General features: G+C 42.5%; 1 long non-coding RNA gene across 4 annotated transcripts in view; it reads right to left on the bottom strand.

Moving 5' to 3' along the window:
- Positions 1-2,123: 2,123 nt before the first annotated feature.
- LOC308472695 overlaps positions 2,124-21,425 on the bottom strand; it is a 43,664-nt gene continuing 24,362 nt past the window's right edge. For 2 of the 4 annotated variants that reach the window (XR_013983636.1, XR_013983638.1), the window contains 3 exons: positions 4,378-4,539; positions 3,265-3,380; positions 2,124-2,356 (listed from right to left, as the gene is read on the bottom strand). This is a non-coding gene — a long non-coding RNA (uncharacterized lncRNA). Of the gene's footprint in view, positions 2,357-2,428; positions 2,659-3,264; positions 3,381-4,377; positions 4,540-10,686; positions 10,714-21,425 lie in introns of those variants that run through there. The other 2 variants (XR_013983637.1, XR_013983639.1) reach the window with 2 other exon arrangements.

Here is a 21,425-nt window from a genome sequence, read left to right as displayed (position 1 = left end):
TATCCCCAGGTATCTTAAATGGGAGACTCTTCCCCCCCCCACCCCACTTGGCAGTCATCCATGAAGGAGATCTGAACATTATCAAGCTGTTAATTCACTCCCCCCTCGCCCCCATTCAGAATTGACAGTAGTAGTTCACACCGGCAGGTATCTGAACTTGCATATAAAGAGCAACTTTGGTCTTTCCCATTCACACTAGTGGACAGGGGTGAAAACTTGAATAAAATATGGGGGAGGGGGCTAAGTAAGCCCTGCCCCGCATAATCAATCACATGACAGGGTGCACGAACACCATTTGAATAGCAAATGGGGGGGTCCTCAAATATTTTATTGGGGGGGCAGAGGGACCCCAGCCCCTAGGAGTTGACTCCTGTGCCAGTGGATGTTCCCTTTTGTCCCTGCCTTCTAATTTGTCGATTCTGTCATGTCAATAAAGTACCAAAGATAGCACACAGACTTTGGGTTGTTTTTTTTTTTAAAAAAATCCCTGGCCAGAAAGTGCGCAAAAGCAGTTAGTATAAATAAAAAAAATCCTTCCAGTAGCACCTTTAAGACCAACTAAGTTAGTTCTTGGTATGAGCTTTCGTGTGCAAGCACACTTCTTCAGATACACTGAAACAGAAGTTGCCAGATCCTTCTATATAGTGAGAAGGTGGGGAGGGGTATTACTCAGAAGGGTGGTGGGAATGGGAGATTGGCAGCATTCCCACCACCCTTCTGAGTAATACCCCTCCCCACCTTCTCACTATATAGAAGGATCTGGCAACTTCTGTTTCAGTGTATCTGAAGAAGTGTGCTTGCACACGAAAGCTCATACCAAGAACTAACTTAGTTGGTCTTAAAGGTGCTACTGGAAGGATTTTTTTTATTTTGACTATGGCAGACCAACACGGCTACCTATCTGTAAAAGCAGTTAGGTAGTTGTAAATTCTCGACACACTTCAGATTACTGTTCAATATCTGTTGTAGAAACTTCTGATGTGGTTTGCTTGTGCAGTTTTCTGGTTTTGTGCAAATCGGAGGGATCAAATGCGAGAGAGAAAATAAAGCTACACTCCTCCATTCAGGAGCCTGGAGGAAACAGTTACAGGCACAGCCAGAATAACAGCATTGAGGAAGTAGTGGCCAGGCAAAGGGGAATAGCAGAAAGTGATGGTCGACCCACCTACCCAAAAACACGAACACAAATTGTCTGCAAGCCCAAATGCATGATTGCAACAGGGATCAGCAAACTTTTTCAGCAGGGGGCCAGTCCACTGTCCCTCAGACCTTGGGGGGGGGCTATGTTTTTTTGGGGGAATGAACAAATTCCTATGCCCCACAAATAACCCAGAGATGCATTTTAAATAAAAGGACACATTCACCTCATGTAAAAACACGCTGATTCCCAGACTGTTCATGGGCCAGATTTAGAAGGTGATTGGGCCAGATCCGGCCCCTGGGCCTTAGTTTGCCTACCCATGATTTAGAACCTGGGGGAGTTTCTTTCTTCCACAGCTCCCTCCCTTCAGCTTTTCAGTGAGCCCTAGGCCAAAAGGACTTTGAGTCCTGGCAAGCTCCTAACTCTACCCACACACTACACCCCAGGATCGCTCTGTTTTGGGTGCAAAGTATCAATCTAGGCAGCCTTATCTAAGCATACTTTCTAACAGGAACAGGAGATGGAAGAAAATATCTGTACCTGCTGAGAGGATAATGCAGGAACATTTTGCTCTTCCATCTTCTGTGTGGCAGAGTACAAGATGCACGACACCACTCTTCTGTTCTTATAGTATTATACTTCCCACATTTGCCATGACAGATGTGACATTTCTATTGACACACCGCATGTATTGCCTACATATCATCTCATGGCCTTCAGGCTATAGGACAAAGTGCCACCTCACGTGAAGAAAATCTTTCTGACATCTGTGGCAAGCAACTGTTTATTTCCAGTTGCCTGAGGATGTAAATCCATCCTGGAATCATATAAAAGTGTTTTCTTAGCTTTTTGTGTGATGTTAAAAGCGACTGGGGAAAAAGAAGACCATAACGACAGCTAAAGATCTTGCAGAAAAGCAAACACTTTTTAAAAGCTCCCCCCCCCCCCCACAACCAAATAGATTTCTATTTTTGTGGAGCTCTTGAGTACAATGAAACTTTATTTTCTGAATGACCAGAAATACATTCAGCATATTTGTTTACTTTGGAGTTCAGATAAACAGACTATTTGCATATATATTTGGGGTTATCAGGCATGCTGAAGGGTTGATGGAGGAAAGCAATGTTGTTATGCTTCTTCTTTTCCCTTGTGACTTTTTTTTCCAGTTTGACCCATGAAAACTATTCATCCTCAGCAATGTATATATGATAGTGTCTGTCAAATAGATAATGGCTGCATTATGATATTAAGCCATAGCATGGGAACACTGGTTCTGGTCCAGCAAGAAAAAATGGATCTCTGATCTTTCAAGAAATAAAGTTCTGCGAGTGACTGGCCAGCAGATCAGCAAGTGAAATACCTGGTGTTCAACAAAACCTACATTGCTGGCATATTTTCAAATTCTTCCAGTAGAAGGGAATTTAGTAGCTCTCCAAATCCCAGATTCGTCATTCGGGGAACAGGTTGGATGGGTCAGGGGTCATCCTGTGTCTCAACCAGAACAGTTCTGCCAGCCTCTGCTCACAAAATGAGACCAACATTGCTTTGCTACAGTCGTGTTTCCTGTTCCACCCACTAAAAATTCAGACAGGCAGAATGTGGGCATCCTTGCTATGGTAGCCCTCATTATTCTATTGAATAATACAATAAAGTACAATATATAATAAATAAAAGCTGCAACAAAAATAATTAAAAATCTTGTATCAGCTAGCACAGCACATTACAAATTCTACAGCAGATAGAAAAATCTGCCAAGACCCTCAGAAGTTTAAAGTGGCCTATTGGGGGTGGGGGCAGAGATTGAGAACCACTGACATAGACACATGTAACTGTAGCCTGGTGGGCTTTTTAAATGCAAGAAACTTCACTTTGGGAACAGAGAGATATCAGAAGTTGGGAAAGGGTCTGTTGACTCCCACCCCTTGCTATCATGGCCATTTGTATGTATTGCAGTTTGGCCTTATGTAAACACAACACCACTGTATAAGGACAGAAGCTTTCACAGCTGGAGGAGACACAGCAACCTATTAATATGAGACATGACTCATTCAAGCCTCAGAAGGATAGCTAAAGGCTTGTTTAAATAATGCAGTCCTCACACGGAGGCACTGAAAAATATTTACCACTGTTGGAACTTGAGAGAAAAACTTTGTGGTCACGAGTGGCATACCCTCCATTTCGGACTGCTCGCAGCAAGTGTTGTTCTTTTCACCTCAGTCAATGTCTACTGTTATGACACCTAAAATGTAAGAAAACATATTGAAATTCAGCTTGCATTTATGAAATGGCACACTTCATTCAGCAATAAATATTCAATATGTTTTGTACAGGTAAATGGCTTTGTATTTTACAGGTTATACTTGCAGAAAGAAATTGAAAATGTGGGTTCTTGTTGGTGCATGTACTGAACTGGAAATGAATATGTTGTTACCACCATCATCATTTAGTTATTGGCCAGCATTCCAGTTGTCTACCTGAGCATGTTTTTTCCAGCCTACTTTCTGTTGTGTATGTTCCATGATAAACCTCTAGTGAGCCTCTGCTATCGCTATGTAAATTTATTAGTTCAACAATACTGGCAGTTTATTTTTTGGGAGGATCCCAGGGCACAATGTACTTGCTCAAGGCAGTGAATGTAGGCCAGTCTTTTGCCATATTGTCAAAAGGGTCCATATACTTGCTTTCTGATCCCACTTGTACAGTTTTAATCTTTGTGGAGTGGTTACTCTGTCACATCACATAGTAGTAGCTTTAAGTAACCATCGACTCTGCACTTAATGGCCTAATGGGGTGGGAGGAGTTCTTTAGATCAGGGGTTTTCAAAGTGTTGTCTGCAAGCTTCATTGAGGTGTCTTCATTCAGGAGGTCAGGATTGGCTGAGGGTGTAGCCAGATAAAACATTTGAAGCACAGCAGTACTAGGAAGAACCCTAGCCAGGCTGTAGGAGAGCCAAGGTAGCACAACAGGAACTGGAGAGCAGAGAAGCACAAGTACTTGAGCCAGGCCAGTGTAGAGCTCTTCTGAGGCCCAGGGTGGTAGCCTTGTTAGGACAAAGTTATAAGCTCAAACAAAAAGCAGCTGGTCCTTGGCAGCGGCCCCTGGCCAGCTTAGCCCTTCGAGGCCCAGGGCAAATGTACCCGGCTGGCCCCCACCCCTGCATGGACCTGACTCGAGCTCCAGGCCACCAGAACTGTCTGCTACTCACTTCTGATAATATATAACAGCAAAAGACTTACCTGGAAGTATTTATAGCCAGGCCATACCAGGGGTTGGGGATGATGTTATATTGGGACCCAGGAAAACAAACCTTCTTCCTCCACTTTGCAATTTCCTGGGACTTGCTGAAAGGCGCATGAGTACACAAGCCAGGAAAGTTGTAGCTGGGATTCCAGTTGGCCCTGAAAAGTGTGTAAATGATATGCCCACTAAGTGAAGCTCCGACATGGTGGATTTAGGGGATCGCAACCTGGGTGTGGCGCCTTGGGGGCACCACAAGGGAAACCGCAACTATGTTGTAGAATGGAAGGTGAGAGGCAGGACCATCCATTTTTGCCATTGCACAGGATGCTGTTGAAATTTGAGACCCCAGGGTCCACCACAATTTTGGCCATACTGTTTAAAGTGGCCCAAGTTATTCCATATTGGACTAAGCAAACAGAGATCCTCAGTAATATATATAGGTTGTTAAGGAGAAAAGCTGAGCTTATCCCTAAATATTGGCTCTCCAGGAGGTGTGATGAAATGACAGCAAATGGGTCAGTGTAATATTGCTCAGGGCTCTTGTTGACCATGCCATATAACTTAATGCCAGCAAGAAAACCCTGGCCAACACACCTTTTCTTTCTCATTTGCTTAGGCTGGTTATGGGGTGTTACACATAATGCCTGTATTTTAGGATGCTGTATATTTAGTATTTTCCATGTTAACTAACCTAGCCTAAAATATTCCCAAAGAGGAACAATAATAATAAAGATGGACTCTAGGGTAATAAGGAAAACAATATTCCTGACCACAGTACTTGGGTGCAGTTGTACAACACAGAAAATAGCAAAACCATTCAAACAGCTCATCATAAAGGAAAAGCCCACTGGACAAAGGAGGACTCAAGGGCATGATCTACTTTAGCCAAAGCATTGCTATAAGAAGTGGCTCCTTGACCAGTTAGGGCATGTTAGCGGAAATATGCTCCTCGCCCCAAATTAAAGAGGCTTCTTGCAACAAATTTTGACAACCTTGCAGTGAACATACAGGAAAACAATAATGCTTTAAATAACAGCATATGCAGTGGGTGCTGTCTTTGATGGGCGTCTTGTCCTGATGGCCTCTACTGTTCTCTTTTTAGCATTCTATCTCTAGGCTGGAACTGCAGAAGTCAACAGGATAAATGTGCTGCAAGAAATATATACTTTCATCCAGTGGTTCAAAGCCCCACATAAAAATTGTACAGCCTTATCTGTCCACAGTGAATTGTGGCAGGAGACAGCTTGGATCGAGTCTCAGCATGAGTCCTGGCTGTGCGTGCTGCTAAGTTTAGGGAGCATGAATAAAGGTATTTATTCCTAGGCAGAGAGAAAATACGAGACCAATTATTTTCTATGGAAACTGGAAAATAAACACCCAAACTGGCAGCAAAACATCTCCCTTCTGTTTAAGAAAAAGACCAAGTGAAAGGTTACTTTGTAATCTTCACTGCTAAAGTGTTTATTCAGTTAAATTCCATATTAGCTTTTTCTCGGACAAACAGCGCTTGATACAACTCTCTGTGAAGTCAAAGGAAAGAGTCCCTTTGACTTCAGTGGAAGCTGAGTCACATGACCATAGGGACACATTCATCTGTGGGTCAGTCAGCCCTAGCCACAACTCATTTATGGTAAGTCAAACCAATGTTCTGCCTTTAAAGTCAGTAGAACTCAATTTGCCAAAAAGTAAAGGTTTGTGGATTGGCCTGCGTTTAAAACGAGGTGATGTGCTAGTGGTTTTCAGGGAATGCTATGTACCTCCTTCCCTGCAGGTGACTCCCCAACATAACTGATTACCATCTGAGTCTGAGCTAGCAGAAAAATTTCCCAATAAGCTTCTTTTTCTAACCCTTTGCCATTAAATTTTCATTTACAGTAATTTTGGTTTACCAAATTTTTGTCCAAAATGGCGAAAAGAAAAAGATACTGTATTAAAATCATAAAATTTCTCATCTGTAGGCATACATGAAATCGTCTAATATTCAAAGGGAGGGGATTTCAAAGAGTAGGTACCACAACCCTAAAGGCCAAATTCCTACATTGTGTGGAACAAACCTCCTGATAAGATGATACCTGCTGGATGTTCTCACCTGCAAACCAAAGGGCTCAATTTGGTATGTTAGGGTTGAGAGGATCCTTCAGGTATATTTCAGTACATTAGTATATATGATTATAACGCCAACTTTCTAAACATTAGTATTTTAAATAATGAAGTAAACACTAAGGAAAATAATAAGGTCCATTTTATACGAGCTATGAGCTGCGGAGACAGTTGAGCTTGCACTGGTGGCTAGAACAAAGGACACTTGATGCTATGGTATAGACGCTACAAAACAAATGGCGAAACAGACTGCAGGAGCTGGCAAATGCTGCCCACCCAAAGCTGTTTTCCCTATTATTCTCTCCCCCCCCCCCCCCCGCTTAATTGCACTCATGTCTTTGCCACTGTCTTTTTCAGTGAGATGACAGGGATTTGCAAATCCCTTCCTCCTTTCCACTGAATTCAGAGTATAAGTATTTAATTTTCTAACCGGTGTTTTGATGCCTTGAGCTCCTTTCTTTCTGTAACAGAAAACACATTCTGAAATGTGTATTTACTACGAGTTCACAGGGTAGAAAGTGTTGCTGGTGAAGTAATCTGTTTGTCTAGGGTAGTGTGGTGTATCAGTCAAGTGTCCTTTGGCCCAGCCACCAGTACGAGCTCTGCTGTCTGTGGCTCTCAGCACCTGTCAAAAGGCTGTTGCTAGAGCAACTGGATTCTCTCACGAGACAGACTTTTGGTTGCGAGGCAACTGGCCGTTAAAGTTTATCTGCAGCGGCTATTTTTCATGAGGCTAACAAGTAACTTCTTATTGGGGTCTTCACATTATGAAGCATAGCCAAACATCATCAAGAGTGCCCTAATGAGATTGTCAGTGAGGTAACAGAGAATCAGCCTCACCAGCCAGGCCACTGCAGTGTTCAGTGACTCTACTTTTGTGTTCCTTCCTCTGGGAAGCTAAGCTGAGCTCTGGACAGGAAACTAAGGCCTCCTGCTAATGCTTATTTTCTTTTATTGCCCCTGTGCTAAGTACACCATGGAGTCTGCAGACCGACTCCACAGGATACAGGCTGGGGTTTGCGATGGTCTCCTATGCAGTCACTCTTTTAAGATCACATTAATATATGTTTAAAACAATATTCCTGACCACAGTACTCGGGTGCAGTTGTACAACACAGAAAATAGCAAAACCATTCAAACAGCTCATCATAAAGGAAAAGCCCACTGGACAAAGGAGGACTCAAGGGCATGATCTACTTTAGCCAAAGCATTGCTATAAATGCATATTTTGGAACTGGCACTTTTTACAGTGCCACATAATATTCATTCCATACTTGCAAGTGATCTTTCAGTGTGATATCACCTAAACTCTGGAATTCCCTGCGCATTGATATTAGGCGGGTGCCTTTGCTGGATGGTTTTTGGCACCTGCTAAAAGTTTTTGTTTTGTTTAATCTAGTCTACCCAGACATGTATATTTGACATGCATTTTAATATGTCATCTTACAGTGTATGATAGGGACGCGGGTGGCGCTGTGCGTTAAACCAAAGAGCCTAGGACTTGCCAATCAGAAGGTCGGCGGTTCGAATCCCCACAACGGGGTGAGCTCCCATTGCTCGGTCCCTGCTCCTGCCAACCTAGCAGTTCGAAAGCACGTCAAAGTGCAAGTAGATAAATAGGTACCGCTCCGGCGGGAAGGTAAATGGCGTTTCCATGCGCTGCTCTGGTTCGCCAGAAGCGGCTTAGTCATGCTGGCCACATGACCTGGAAGCTGTACGTCGGCTCCCTCGGCCAATAAAGCGAGATGAGTGCTGCAACCCCAGAGTCGGCCACGACTGGACCTAATTGTCAGGGGTCCCTTTACCTTTTTACAGTGTATATTTTTGAAATTACTGATTTATTTTGTAATTTTTTAGGCTAACTTGTTTTAAATATCTGGTTTGCTTGATAATTTCAATTTATTTTTAAATAATATATGTAAAGCGCTTAGATGTTTTTGTAATTAAGCGGTATCTAAATCCTGTTAAATAAATAAAAGTGGAGCATTTACCCCTCTTCAAACAGGTACTATTTTAAGCAGGAGAACATTGGCATGGCATGGCCTGCTGTGCTGGTCTAGGCTCTCATAGGATAAGGGCATTATTTCATTTTTTGACTCCATGAATGTATATGCAAGCAGAGTGTGCACATATCAGCAGGATAACTGGAAAATGAGCTAATAAATAATTCAGCTTGCCATCAGTTGTATAGTATAGGCTATATTTAGGAAGAATATAAATTTTGAATAAACTAATTGAAGGATTTCTGCTCACACACAGTGCAATCCATAATCTATTTACCTTGGAATGGTACCATTAAGTCACTGGACTGCTCTGGAGTAAGTGGGTTGTGGACTACACATCTTATTCATTACCGTACAATGTCTTATTCATTTTACCAAAGGCTTTATCCGGATGTCTATTCATTCACTCTTTTTTTTTTACTTGGGGTTGTGTCTAGCATGAAATTTATTAAGCAAGGGTCAGCTGTTTCTCAAAGGAAGTATGAAGGCAGAGAGAGAGAGATAAATATATGAGCTGCAGTGCAGCATATGCGTAGAGCTGAAGTAGCAGTTGGCCATTTATGCAGAACATTTTTCTTTCCTGAGACCACATGAGACAAGGAAGATACTTTTTGTTATGAGACGCTTCCGTGTCTTTGCAAGTAAAAACTGGACTGCTCAGTACAAGAGACAGAAGTTAGGGCATTTCTGTGGTGATCATAGTGTTTCTTTCAGATGATTGGCATGTTGGCATTCCTAAACCTGTAATCCAAACGTCAACCCTGCTAATCCCCATGCTGACCGTTGCTAGCAGAATTAACATGGATGCATGTATACAGGGAACAGCCATTGAACAAGCCCACCATTGGCGGATCCAAACCAATCTAATACAGATACGTCTTATATGATATAGGTAAAGGTAAAGGGACCCCTGACCATTAGGTCCAGTCGTAGCCAACTCTGGGGTTGCGGCACTCATCTCGCTTTATTGGCCGAGGGAGCTGGCGTACAGCTCCAGTGATGTGGCCAGCATGACTAACCTGCTTCTGGCGAACCAGAGCAGCACACGGAAACGCCGTTTACCTTCCCGCCGGAGCGATACCTATTTATCTACTTGCACTTTGACATGCTTTCGAACTGCTAGGTGGGCAGGAGCAGGGACCGAACAACGGGAGCTCACCCCGTCGCGGGGATTCGAACCGCTGACCTTCTGATCGGCAAGTCGTAGGCTCTGTGGTTTAACCCACAGCGTCACTTCCTTTTTAATTACTGGGTCTTGAACTAAAGTTGCTGTAGGAAATTGTATCTGGAAAAACCCTTGCCTGGGCGAAAAACTTGTGGAAGAAGTGGGGGAGGTTTTAATTTCTGGTTTCCTTACCTTTTAAAATTTTAATTTATTTTTATTTTTTAACCGAGCTATTTCACTATTTTAAAAATGGGTGGAATTCTACATAGCGCTAATGAGATTGGTCCATTACCGCAAGCATTTCTTCTTGCCCAATGAAACGATCTCCCCTCTACCCCCTCAACGCTACTCTAGGGGATCTGCCAACCTTTCAGGATGGCAGGGGAGCCCTGTTGTATTAGTGAAGAGTCCTTGGGCTGGTTTCCTCTAGCAGGATGGGGTAGTTGAATCTGGCCCAGTATAAGGAAAACAGTAATTCTGTCCTACGGAGAGAAACTGGGCTTATTACAGTACAGTTATTTGGCTATTCATCATGAATCCCCAGCCTAGATAAGCAGGAAGCAATAAAGCAGGCTGGACCTGCAAACAGGAGATGTTTTATTAAAGGCATAGGAGCCCTGAAAGTCTTCAACAGTGCACTGTTAGTACAACCTTGGGAGATCAGTGCTGCAATTGCATTTTGTTTTGGGGGGGGGAAACACACACCAATATTTTATTGGGGGGGGGCTGAAGGTACCTCGGCCCCTAGAAGTTGGCTCCTGTGATGGGAGCATAACATATAAAATATTGTACTATAACCATTTGATCACATGAGTTTCCAGACTGGAGCTTTACATCACAAAAAGTTCATTTGGATCCAATATTTCCTTGAGCATGGTTGACACATTAGCTTCCATGCATTCCACCCCAAGCCAAGCCTAGATATTCCTCGCTATTCTACTGCATGGTATCCAGGTCAGTGAGAAGAGATTGATGGAATGTATACAGGATAGTTATGGGTCCTTCCTCTCATCCACTCTTCTCTCATCGTTCCGTACCTTTTTCTGTCCTGGGTATTTTTGTACCTGAATGCATAGACACAAATATAATCCCAGTAAGTATGTAGGAGTTCAAGAGCAAATGTTACCAGCCTTTATTTATCATGTTCCACACGGAACAACATGGATACTTGTGCTCTTGGTGGTGTGTGCATGTGCACACAGTATCCATTTCCAGTTTGTTTGTTTTTAATTTGCAATACTGAGGTCTTGCACAAGAGTGATGTTTAGGTATCTCAATCTGCTGTTTGATTTGGCATGGCTGGAGTGGCTATCAGCATCTCAAAATATTAGGAATGCCCCAAACACCCAGTAAATGTTAATCGCACAACCATGCATTCACACACACACACACACACACACACACACACTAAAAAAACCCTCAGAAATAATGAAATACCAAAATAATAATAAAGAAGTTTTGTGCAACATATCTATCTATCTATCTATCTACCTATCTATCTATCTATCTACCTACCTACCTATCTCCAGTGTAGGACTGCAACAATAGTATCCAGAGTAAAACCACATAATTTACTCTATGAAGACCTTGAGAGAATAACTCCTTTGAACAGGGTACGCCTCTGGTCTGTGGCAGCTGGTGAAAATACAGTGGTACCTTGGGTTAAGAACTTAATTCGTTCTGGAGGTCTGTTCTTAACTTGAGGTACCACTTTAGCTAATGGGGCCTCCCGCCACCGCCGCATGATTTCTGTTCTCATCCTGAAGCAAAGTTCTTAACCCGAGATACTATTTCTGAATTAGTAGAGTCTGTAACCAGAAGTGTCTGTAACCCAAGGTACCACTGTAGGTGCCTTTTGTTTGGTAGGCAGGTGAGGAGCAAAGAGAAGTAGGGGCATGGTGATAGCGACCACCCACTAACCCATCACCACACGTGAGAAATTGCGACACTAAAAAATGTGCTAAGGAGGCTTCACATCAGCAATGACTGCAGTTTATCCACAGCTACACACAAGAACACATCCACAAGAACAAACATCAAAATTACAAGAGATAAAATGTAAGAATATCAGAAGAGCCCCAACAGATCTTATCACACTTTGTATCAAATTGCTCCACTGGCCGGATGTGGCTTGCGGACTGCCAGTTGACCATTTTTGATATAAATGATTCATGTTTCTGCTTACTTCTGCATCATGTGCCACTCAATGCTGCAGTATTTTTAGCTTTCTCAAGCTAAGCAGATCAATATGTGGATGAGAATCTTTCAAAGGAAATCTAATGAGTAACAGCTAAGTTTGTAACTGGCTATACAAAAGGTCACCTTGTCATCTGGATTAGTAGGAGCTGCAGGAAGGCAAGTGGAGACCTGCAACAAAATGTTCCAGTCCCTCCTCAGACCTCAACAGGTCTGCTCTTGTTCAGGTCTCCAGCCAGCCTGGAGCAGGACCCTTGGGGTGTTGTTTAGAGTTCAGGAGAAGGGGGGAATTTCAGGAGGAGGAAAGGAGGGGGGAGAATGACAACTAAATGTGTAAAACCAATGAAAAAGCAGAAGATGAGCTTAGAGAAACCATTACTTCAGAAAAGAAAAATACATGTGGAGAACTTATTATTCAGCTTTGTGATATTGAGCCTTCCTCGTGCTTCCATTATATTTTCAGCAAACAGGAGGGCCAAACATTTTCTTCAAGAGGAAAGCTGAAAAAACAATACACAATCAGCAGCATCTTCAGCCATGGGATGCATATGGAGGCCCTCTGTTTTTCTCCTGGCTACTTAGTCCTTGTATAAATTTTCTAGAGGAGGAAATACCAAAGAATTCCTTTAGTATAAAATTATTGCAATTTGGATTTATTATTCATCTCCATTTCACCATGCCAAAAATGGTATACATCATGCCAGAAATGGTATACATTTTACATGAACATTTTATTAATATAGTAGTGGGCTGAGCACAATGATAAAGGAAGGTCATAAACGTAGCTGCAGAGAGGGCAGAATGCCAGCAGATAAGATGAGCAGCTTGTATGGTTGTAGGACTTTAAGGTCAGCTCCCACATGGGCAAACATTAATGCTGTCACTACATGGATCCACTCCAGGAATTCACAAAAGTCACTCTCTTACATGCTGGCTTTTATCCAGCAGCTGAGCAGCACAACTGCAGCCAGGATATTCCCGTTCTTGGCTAAGAAATGGCTTGCTGTTCTCACTGACACTGAGATCTTGGTTGTATGCTTAGTTTTCAAGACTGGGTCATCATCTGCAGCAACCTTCCTTCTGTTTAACATCCATGTGAATGCTTGCTGATACTAGTAGGATGTATCCACACATTGTAGAAATGACTTATTAGTGTGTAAAATGCTGCCTGCCTCAAATACCTTTTATCACAAATTGGAATCTGGCATCAATTTTACCTGGTCTGGATAGCTAATTCGTTTCTGAGAAACAGTTCCTTCTGCTTGTTAAATGAATATCCTTATTTTCATGCCACCAACATACTGTTCAAAAATAGGTTGGAACAGTGAATGGTTGCACTCTACATCTTGGCCCTTGCTGTTTTGTGGAAAGAGACATTGTCATTTTCAACTCTCCCAAGCCCAGATATCCAATAGCCTTTCTATATAAAAACAGCAATATATATATATTTGGAGTTAACTATGAACCTTGAAAGAGCCAAGCCCCTAGCATACTTCAAGAACATCTTCATAGGGTAGGCAGAGGGAACAGGAGACTGCTGCAGGCCAAAGGGTGGGAGAAGATGAAGTCACTTTCCTGATATGTTGTTGTGATACAGATGCAGATATTCCAAAGCTGAAGGGAATGAAGGGGGGGGGTGTTTGTTTGGTTTTTTTGTAAAAAAAAACCCCACACTAGAGAAAGTTCATGAAAGAGCAGGCCAGTGTCATGAGAGACGGAGCAGGATTATGGGTTTCCCCAGGGTTTAAAAGGAAAACTCTATAATTTGCATTTTCACTGGACTAGGGAGTGTTCACACAGCAAAATACGGAAAGCTTACATTTCTTTTCATTTCTTCAGAAAGTGAAGGAATCCCACTGTTTCAGTTTCCTTCAGAATAACTTCACAAAATTATGAGCCAGTCCTATAAACCATTTATATATAGTGGTACCTCGGGTTAAGTACTTAATTTGTTCCGGAGGTCCGTACTTAACCTGAAACTGTTCTTAACCTGAAGCACCACTTTAGCTAATGGGGCCTCCTGCTGCCACCGCGCCACCAGAGCACGATTTCTGTTCTCATCCTGAAGCAAAGTTCTTAACCCGAGGTAATATTTCTGGGTTAGCGGAGTCTGTAACCTGAAGCATCTGTAACATGAAGCGTATGTAACCCGAGGTACCACTGTACTGGTTTATAAGGAGGATATACTGCCCCTGCACCAGTGGAGCGGCTGCTATATCCTACACCCACCCAGCCTAGGAGGGGAGCGGAGAGCACACAACCCATTAAAAAAGCAAGCAAACAAAAAGAACAATAAAGGTAGACATTCCCAGAGCGTTCCAGTGTTAGCCCAAGTGCCAGAGATGGTGCTGGCACTGCCACCTACATATACAGCCCACACATGGAGGAAGTCAATGAACTCACGACACCAAGAACTACTCTGCATCACAATATGCACACCATTCAAAACATCCATTTAAAGCTTTCAGCTCCCAAGGCCCGCTTTCTCTTTCTGGTGCACCGTGGCAAACTTCTCCATTTCACCCACTGTAATTTCATACTTGGATCTGAAACAAGGAACCACTTGGCCATAAATGCCTCACTGTTGAACCTACTTATTACCTTTCATTCCCAAAGGTGTTTTCTGTCTTTAAAATTACTCAGGCAGACAGGGATGTGGACAAAATCATGGCTGGGCCAGCCCCTCTCACAGCAGGTCATCATGCTCTATTTGCTTGTATTACTGATTATATTCTGGATGACATTTTATTTTAAAATATATATGTGCTAGCAGTGTGATACTTTAATTGAAATACAAAAGGACAAAGGCCTTCTCTGTGAAATCTTATAAATTGATTTTCTTGGACACATCTAAGCACTTGGCATTAAGCTAAGGTAAGGACCTTTTACTTGCATGTTTGGGCTATATTTAACACCCAGCTTATGATTTACACCCAGCCGATCTTTATTCTGCAACAGTATTTCTAAAACAAAACCAAGGGACGCTATCTTGATGTCACTAGTAAAGCAAAGCTGTCTTGTTAAACTTTTGAAATATGCATACATTTGCTTGCTCCCAAAAAATGTAATTCAGAATATAGATAACTTTTTCTATTGGGCCTTTTTAAAGTTAAAACTCTGCCAGACAGGAGTTTTCCCAGAAAGGATCTTTCTTGATAAAGCTGTGTACCCGTGCAGAATGCTTACCTGAGAGCAGGCTGCCAGAAGCATTGCTGGTCCAAGACATTTAGGGGCCTGAGGCCAGTGTCAGATCCTAATGCATATGCGTTTGCACTGACATTTTTTAAAAAAAAGCTAATGATTTTATTCTCTGCTGCTGGAGTTTTTTATGTTGCATTTGTGAGTGTGTGTACTTTGTTTAACGTTGTATCTTAATTTTTTATTGTCTTTGTAAGCTGCCTGGATAACTTTTTTTTTGAGTTGGTATTATAAGCACCATTAATATATAAATAAAATAAACCCCTAACATCTCACTCAAAAGATGAAACAGGGACAGAATGGGAACAGAGACAAATCCCTAAATACTGAACAACTGGAGCATTTGTCAGTGGCACATTATGCAACACATTGTGCAACATGCGCTGTGAGGACCAGCATCAAGACTATGATTGGGCATTATCCAAGGCCTCACACCCCAAAGGGAGTTCACTGCCAAGAGCTCTTTGAAGCTGCTGCTTACCTTCATCATTGCAACTGTTTGGTTGTTCTCTGCCTTTTGCTATGGCCCAGACAGTAGCAGAAACGAGAAGGAGAAGTGGCAATGCCAAGGCTGCTTGCTCATTAGCTCTCTGCCTGGCAAGCGATGCAGTGATGAAGAGAAGGAGGAGCTTTTCATAATTCCAATGAGGAGGTCATGGAAGATGTCTTGTCCAAGGTCCCTCCCAAACCTGAATTTGTCACTGCACTATTTTTGCATTGCATTGCATTTCCTACAGCTGCGCAGATGACATGCTGAGGCATCTTTAAACACCTGCACTGACCCTGGCTCAACCAGGGTATGCTGCTAAACTTTGGCATGCACATTTACAGTCACTACACAGCAAGTCAAGGGACAGGGTTCTCAACTTTTTCTAGCAGGGGTCCATTAGCAGTTGGGTGGAAAGCAGAAACTGTACACTGTAAGCTTAATCTCCTTGATTTCTGCTTCCCTGCAGATGCAAGAAGCCAGACAAAAGAAAGTTGCTGATCCTACAGCTGGCCCATGCCATAGACATTAAAAAACTCCAAGCAAAAAGTTACTAAATCAACTAGTTGTGAAAGAGCCAAACCACACATATACCACAGAGTGTATTTAGCTCATCTGAAAGATTGCCAGAACCACACCTAGACTTGCCTCTCTCTCTAAAAGTTTCATAGCACTTAGTTGGTATGTGGCTACAATTCTTCCTATCTCACTGCTCCACTGGCCCTATGGGGAATCCCTCCTTTTCTGCCCCCTACATAGCTATCAGGATCCAGCTTTGTTCCACAATGTGAAAGGAGAGTAGGCAGTGGGTCTACAAAGCAGAATGTGCAGTTGTTGCACACACTCTAAGGCGCTGTTGAAGAAGCAGCCTGTGTCTCCAGATGAGGCTCAGTTTTACAGTTGACTTAACCTATATTCCAGTCACTAGCATGTTTAAATGAAATATTCAAATGTCCTATTTGTTTAGGTGGGTTTGGGGATGGAAAGAAGCCCCTAAATTATTGACCTGAAAAGCATATGAAGTAATTTTCAAGAAGTCTGTGAGTCCTGTTGCTGCTTTCATTCAACTGCAGCAAACAAATGTCCAATTAATAGAGCAGAGAGGAGTTGGTTTCTATTCCCTGCTCTGGGAAATGCATTTGACTGCAAGTGAGCCAAGATACAGGAGCTGGAAAGACACCTGAACCTCAAATGACTCAAAAGCTGATATTTATATCAGAAAGGAGGACAAAACTACATCTATCACTATAGGAATTGTGTGCGCCAGGTAGTGAAATAGACTTATTTGACCAGACAAACCCTGAAGTGCTAATAAAATGCTGGAGGAAGGAAATGCTTCAAGATCAGATTCTGTAGAAGCCATTACTGTAATCTGTATCTATAGTTTCCTAGCAACAGCTGATCCAGCAGACTCATGTGAATAGCCCCCTGGGTCCAGTGCCACATATCACGAATGACATTGTAGGGCAGGTAATGCATGTTTGATGGCTTGCAGGACCGGGACCAAAAATGTTAACATACATAGTGTTAAATGCAAACCTTATAACTGCAAACATAGCCTTCCTTTAATTATAGACCTCTTGGGGAAACAACCTCAGGAATAATATATGACCCTGGAACAATATTTTTAGTACACATATAACAAGAGAGAGATTTCTAAACTTTGAAACAACTTTTCAAATGTGGCAGATTTAAAGGCTGTTTAAGGAAAGCTCCAAGGCTTGATTTAAATGGTAAAATAAATTGCTGAAAAGTTGAGAAATTTTTCCTTTCACCCTAGAAACACTGTTGATGAATTATATTTACTTACGTTCAACCTACTTGCACTGGGATTATTTATGAAAAGCTATACGGGGGTGGGGGGAATGCAAGAATCTTCGATACTGCTCCAGCCTATTCCAACAAAATTCTACAGTAAGAATCCAAAACATGAATAGGCAAATGTGGAAAAGAATAATGAGTGCACCCAGAGCTTTCGTTTCTGTTCTCACTGCTCCTGCCTGAACAAAATGCAGGGCAGGTTTTTGTTTTTGTTTTAACTGTTTAGTTTGCTCACAACAGCAAAGGCAGAAACAATGCACATCTCTGCAAATTTCAGGTGGTAGCATTACTGACTGTAGCAGTTCAAGTCCAGCACCACTGACTTTTGCTGTCAGAGAAATGGATCGGATGAGGAGGGCTGGGTTGTTCCAACCACTGATGGGTCAAGGGGAATCCACAAACACTTACGTTTTGAGGAGGCAGGGAAACATGAAGCGGGGGAGGGTTGCCTGATACATCTTAAGTGGTATGACAGATGCATTGCTTTATCTGCAATTGCCATCTTGGATAGAATAAGCCCTGTTCTAAAATGTAAATGTAAAACACCAAAACAGTTTTTTTAAAAGTATGTTTCAGCAAGGCCTTGTAGTATTTAACTGAAGAAAAGTTTTCTGCATGTTAACATGTTGGCTGGGGTCTCTGCCCATTTGCTCAGGCATTCTAATCCTAGTCAGTCCAACTGCTTTACAGCTTGGACTGGGGTGGGCACAATCTCTTTGGAAAAGGTGATGACTGATCACATACAATATAGCTGAATTCCAAAAGACAGGCATGCAAAAATGTAACACCATGACTTGTTTAGTGTTAAGCTGCTCATAAATGCTCAGTAGAAGACCTGCTCAGTAGTACCTTGAGTTCCTAGCACAGAGTTCTGAAAGTCATTTGGCCCAAAATAAATTTGACTTGGTGCCTAATTAGAGGCGATAGTGGCATGATCTCTGTGTTAAAATGAACAGGTATAAAGTGTTTGTCAGGGTGGAGGAAGGAATTTCATGGAGCAAGGGAGTAGGGAAAAGCTTCCTGAACTAACTGGTTGTTGGTGCCTATTGGGACTAATGGGGCACAAGGCAGGGAGACCAACATTAAGATGACCCAGAGCCAATCCCAGGCAGAGCCTATCCTTCTCTCTGCTGAGTTCTTCAAGTGTAGCACTAAGTAGGAAGACAGAGTAGGCTGAGGGCAGACTAAGGTTGGTGGTTCATTGCCCTCTTTGTCCTAATGAACCAGCCTTCTTCTTCTCATACTCCATGCACTACTGTCTCTCTAGCTACCTTTTTCCCAGTGTAGATTTTCTGGCAACTCTTGTTCTGGCGACTGTTGTTCTGATCAATCCATAGCAGACACCCATGAGGAAAGGCAGCACCATGGAAAGCTCCAAGTGAGCCACTTGTTCTGACAAAGGCTGGCAGTGAACTGAGTCTCCCCATCCAGTCTTCCTTCCACCTGCTCCCTTCCTTTGTGCCCAAAGAGTGTGAATTCTTAAATGGCCAACCCCAGCCTGAAGGCAAGCACTCCACTTCTTTTCTGTGGTATCCCACCTGGAAACCTTCTAGCGCTGTTGAGCAGGTGCAGTGATGCGGAGATACTTTGGCAAGGGCAGTAGCTCAGTGGTAGAGCACTTGCTTTGTCTGTAGAGAGTCCCAGGTTACATCCCTGGCATGGGAAAGAGTCCCTGTCTGAAACCATAGACAGCCACTGCCAGTCAGTGAGCTAAATGGACTATTGGTCTGAGTCAGTATAAGGATGCTTCCTATGTTCCTATGATTCTTCAGGCAAACAGAATTTGGGTTCTTGTCTCAGATTCATTAGGCTTCTGACCACTAGCTTCCTGCTTAGTATCAGGAAACTTCTCCAGTTCCTCAGCCAGTGGCATAACAGCCCCAGACTAAGCCAGTTCATCGTCCTCTGACTCTGAGATTAAAGCCTCTCTCACACACACCCCTTGTGCTTTGTATCTGTTCAGAAGTGAGCTGCATTCTGAAAAATGAGTCTGCTGCTGTTATGCCTCAAGTGCACAGGAAGCTTATGGCCTTGGCAATAGTGCTACAGAGCTCCCGAACCCTTATCATGAGATTTAACCACAACACCATGTTTTTCTTAAAGACAAACAAACAGCAAGAGTCCTGTAGTTTGAGGGAATTAATGAGTCACGGATAAATGCATTCTTATGTCCCAGCTTTCATAGATTCTGAAGGATTCCCTGAACATGCCTAGCTGCAGTACAAGAGGGGATTTTTTGTTTTGTAATCAAAGGTTTCGGGAATCTTCCATTTCCACACATTTCCAGTGAACATCACCCTTGTACCTTAAAGAAGAAAAGAAAAATCACAACCTGCAGTTAGTCCCTACATCCAGGGTTTGCATGTTTACTTGTAGATTACATTTTAAAAAGCAGTTGCAGCTGCCTGAAATGCCTTTTGTATTAAGTTTATTGCATAGGTTTTTACAAGGGTTGGGAGAACTCCCCCAGCTCAGTTTGAAACTGGGTCAGCATTTGCAAGTTTTCTCAGCGAGTACAGTGGTACCTCAGGTTACATACGCTTCAGGTTAAAGACTCTGCTAACCCAGAAATAGTGCTTCAGGTTAAGAACTTTGCTTCAGGATGAGAACAGAAATCGGGCTCTGGTGGCACGGCAGCAGCAGGAGCCCCCATTAGCTAAAGTGGTGCTTCAGGTTAAGAACAGTTTCAGGTTAAGTACAGACCTCCGGAACGAATTAAATACTTAACCTGAGGTACCACTGTATTCAGAATATTCATCTGCTTTCATAGTTCTCTCTTAACTTGAAATGATGGTCATATGCACCTGCTCACTGGGAATTGTAGTTCCAAGCATTAGCCACAGCAGACAAAGGATTTAACCACTGCCACACTACACACAAACAAATTTATACATTGCTTTGTTATAGAAAACCTCAGTGTTTTACATTTTTTTAAAAAAAAACACTAAGAAAAATAACAATAATTTAATACCTTTGAAAAGTTAAAATAACAATAGAAGAAAAACAGATTAAGACTCACATCAACTTTCTAAACATCTGGGTAGGCTTGTCTTAAAAAAAAAATGTTTTTAGCAGGCACTGAAAAGAGTACAGTAAAGGTGCCTGCCTGATATCAATAGGCAGGATATACAGTGGTACCTCAGGTTAAGTACTTAATTCGTTCCAGAGGTCTGTTCTTAACCTGAAGCACCACTTTAGCTAATGGGGCCTCCTGGTGCCGCCACGCCGCCGGAGCACAATTTCTGTTCTCATCCTGAAGCAAAGTTCTTAACCCAAGGTATTATTTCTGGGTTAGCAGGGTCTGTAACCTGAAGCGTATGTAACCTGAAGCATATGTAACCCGAGGTACCACTGTATTCCAAAGTATAAGTGCTGCCACACCAAAGATCAAGTTCTTAGAAATACAGAACCAGTCTTACGTGGCACCTGTAATTGTGCCAGTTCTGCTGCTTGACATGGTCGAGTGGGGACAAACAGGATAAAGTGGTGTCAGATGCAAATTGATCCCAAGTTGTTAAGAGCTTTATAATACTAATAGCAACATCTTGAACTTGCTCTGGTAGCAAATCGGCAACAACTGCAGATCTCCGAGCACAGCTGTTCTTCACTGACAATGTGTCGCTCCTGTTAGCAATCATGCTGCAGCATTTTGCACTAACCACTTCCAGAATGAAAAACATGAAACTGTGTATATAATGGACAGTCAGAGAAACAATGAGACAAACAAAGCAGTCCTTTCCCTGACTTATACCTACTTGGTCCTTGGTGGCGGCCAAAGATATGCCACAAACATACCAGCACTGGATGCATAAAACACTGGTTTCATATGCGTGGAAATACATTAAATACTTTCTATCTGTAGTATAATGTATGACATGAGCCAAAAACTGAAGGGGGGGGCAGATATTTAATGTCTTTATTGTGGAAAAAATTGTCATCATATCTTTCATAAATACAGAATAAGGCCCCAGATAACTGGGATAATTAAAAACACAGGTAGAATGACAAATATATCCAGCCAGATGGGACATTTTAAACCCTGGCAGAACTTCCATAGTGCATGGTGTTAAACCA

This window comes from Podarcis pityusensis (assembly GCF_964106645.2).
Source record: "Podarcis pityusensis genome assembly, chromosome: 3".
NCBI lineage: Eukaryota > Metazoa > Chordata > Lepidosauria > Squamata > Lacertidae > Podarcis > Podarcis pityusensis.
This window is presented reverse-complemented; position numbering and strand designations above follow the sequence as displayed.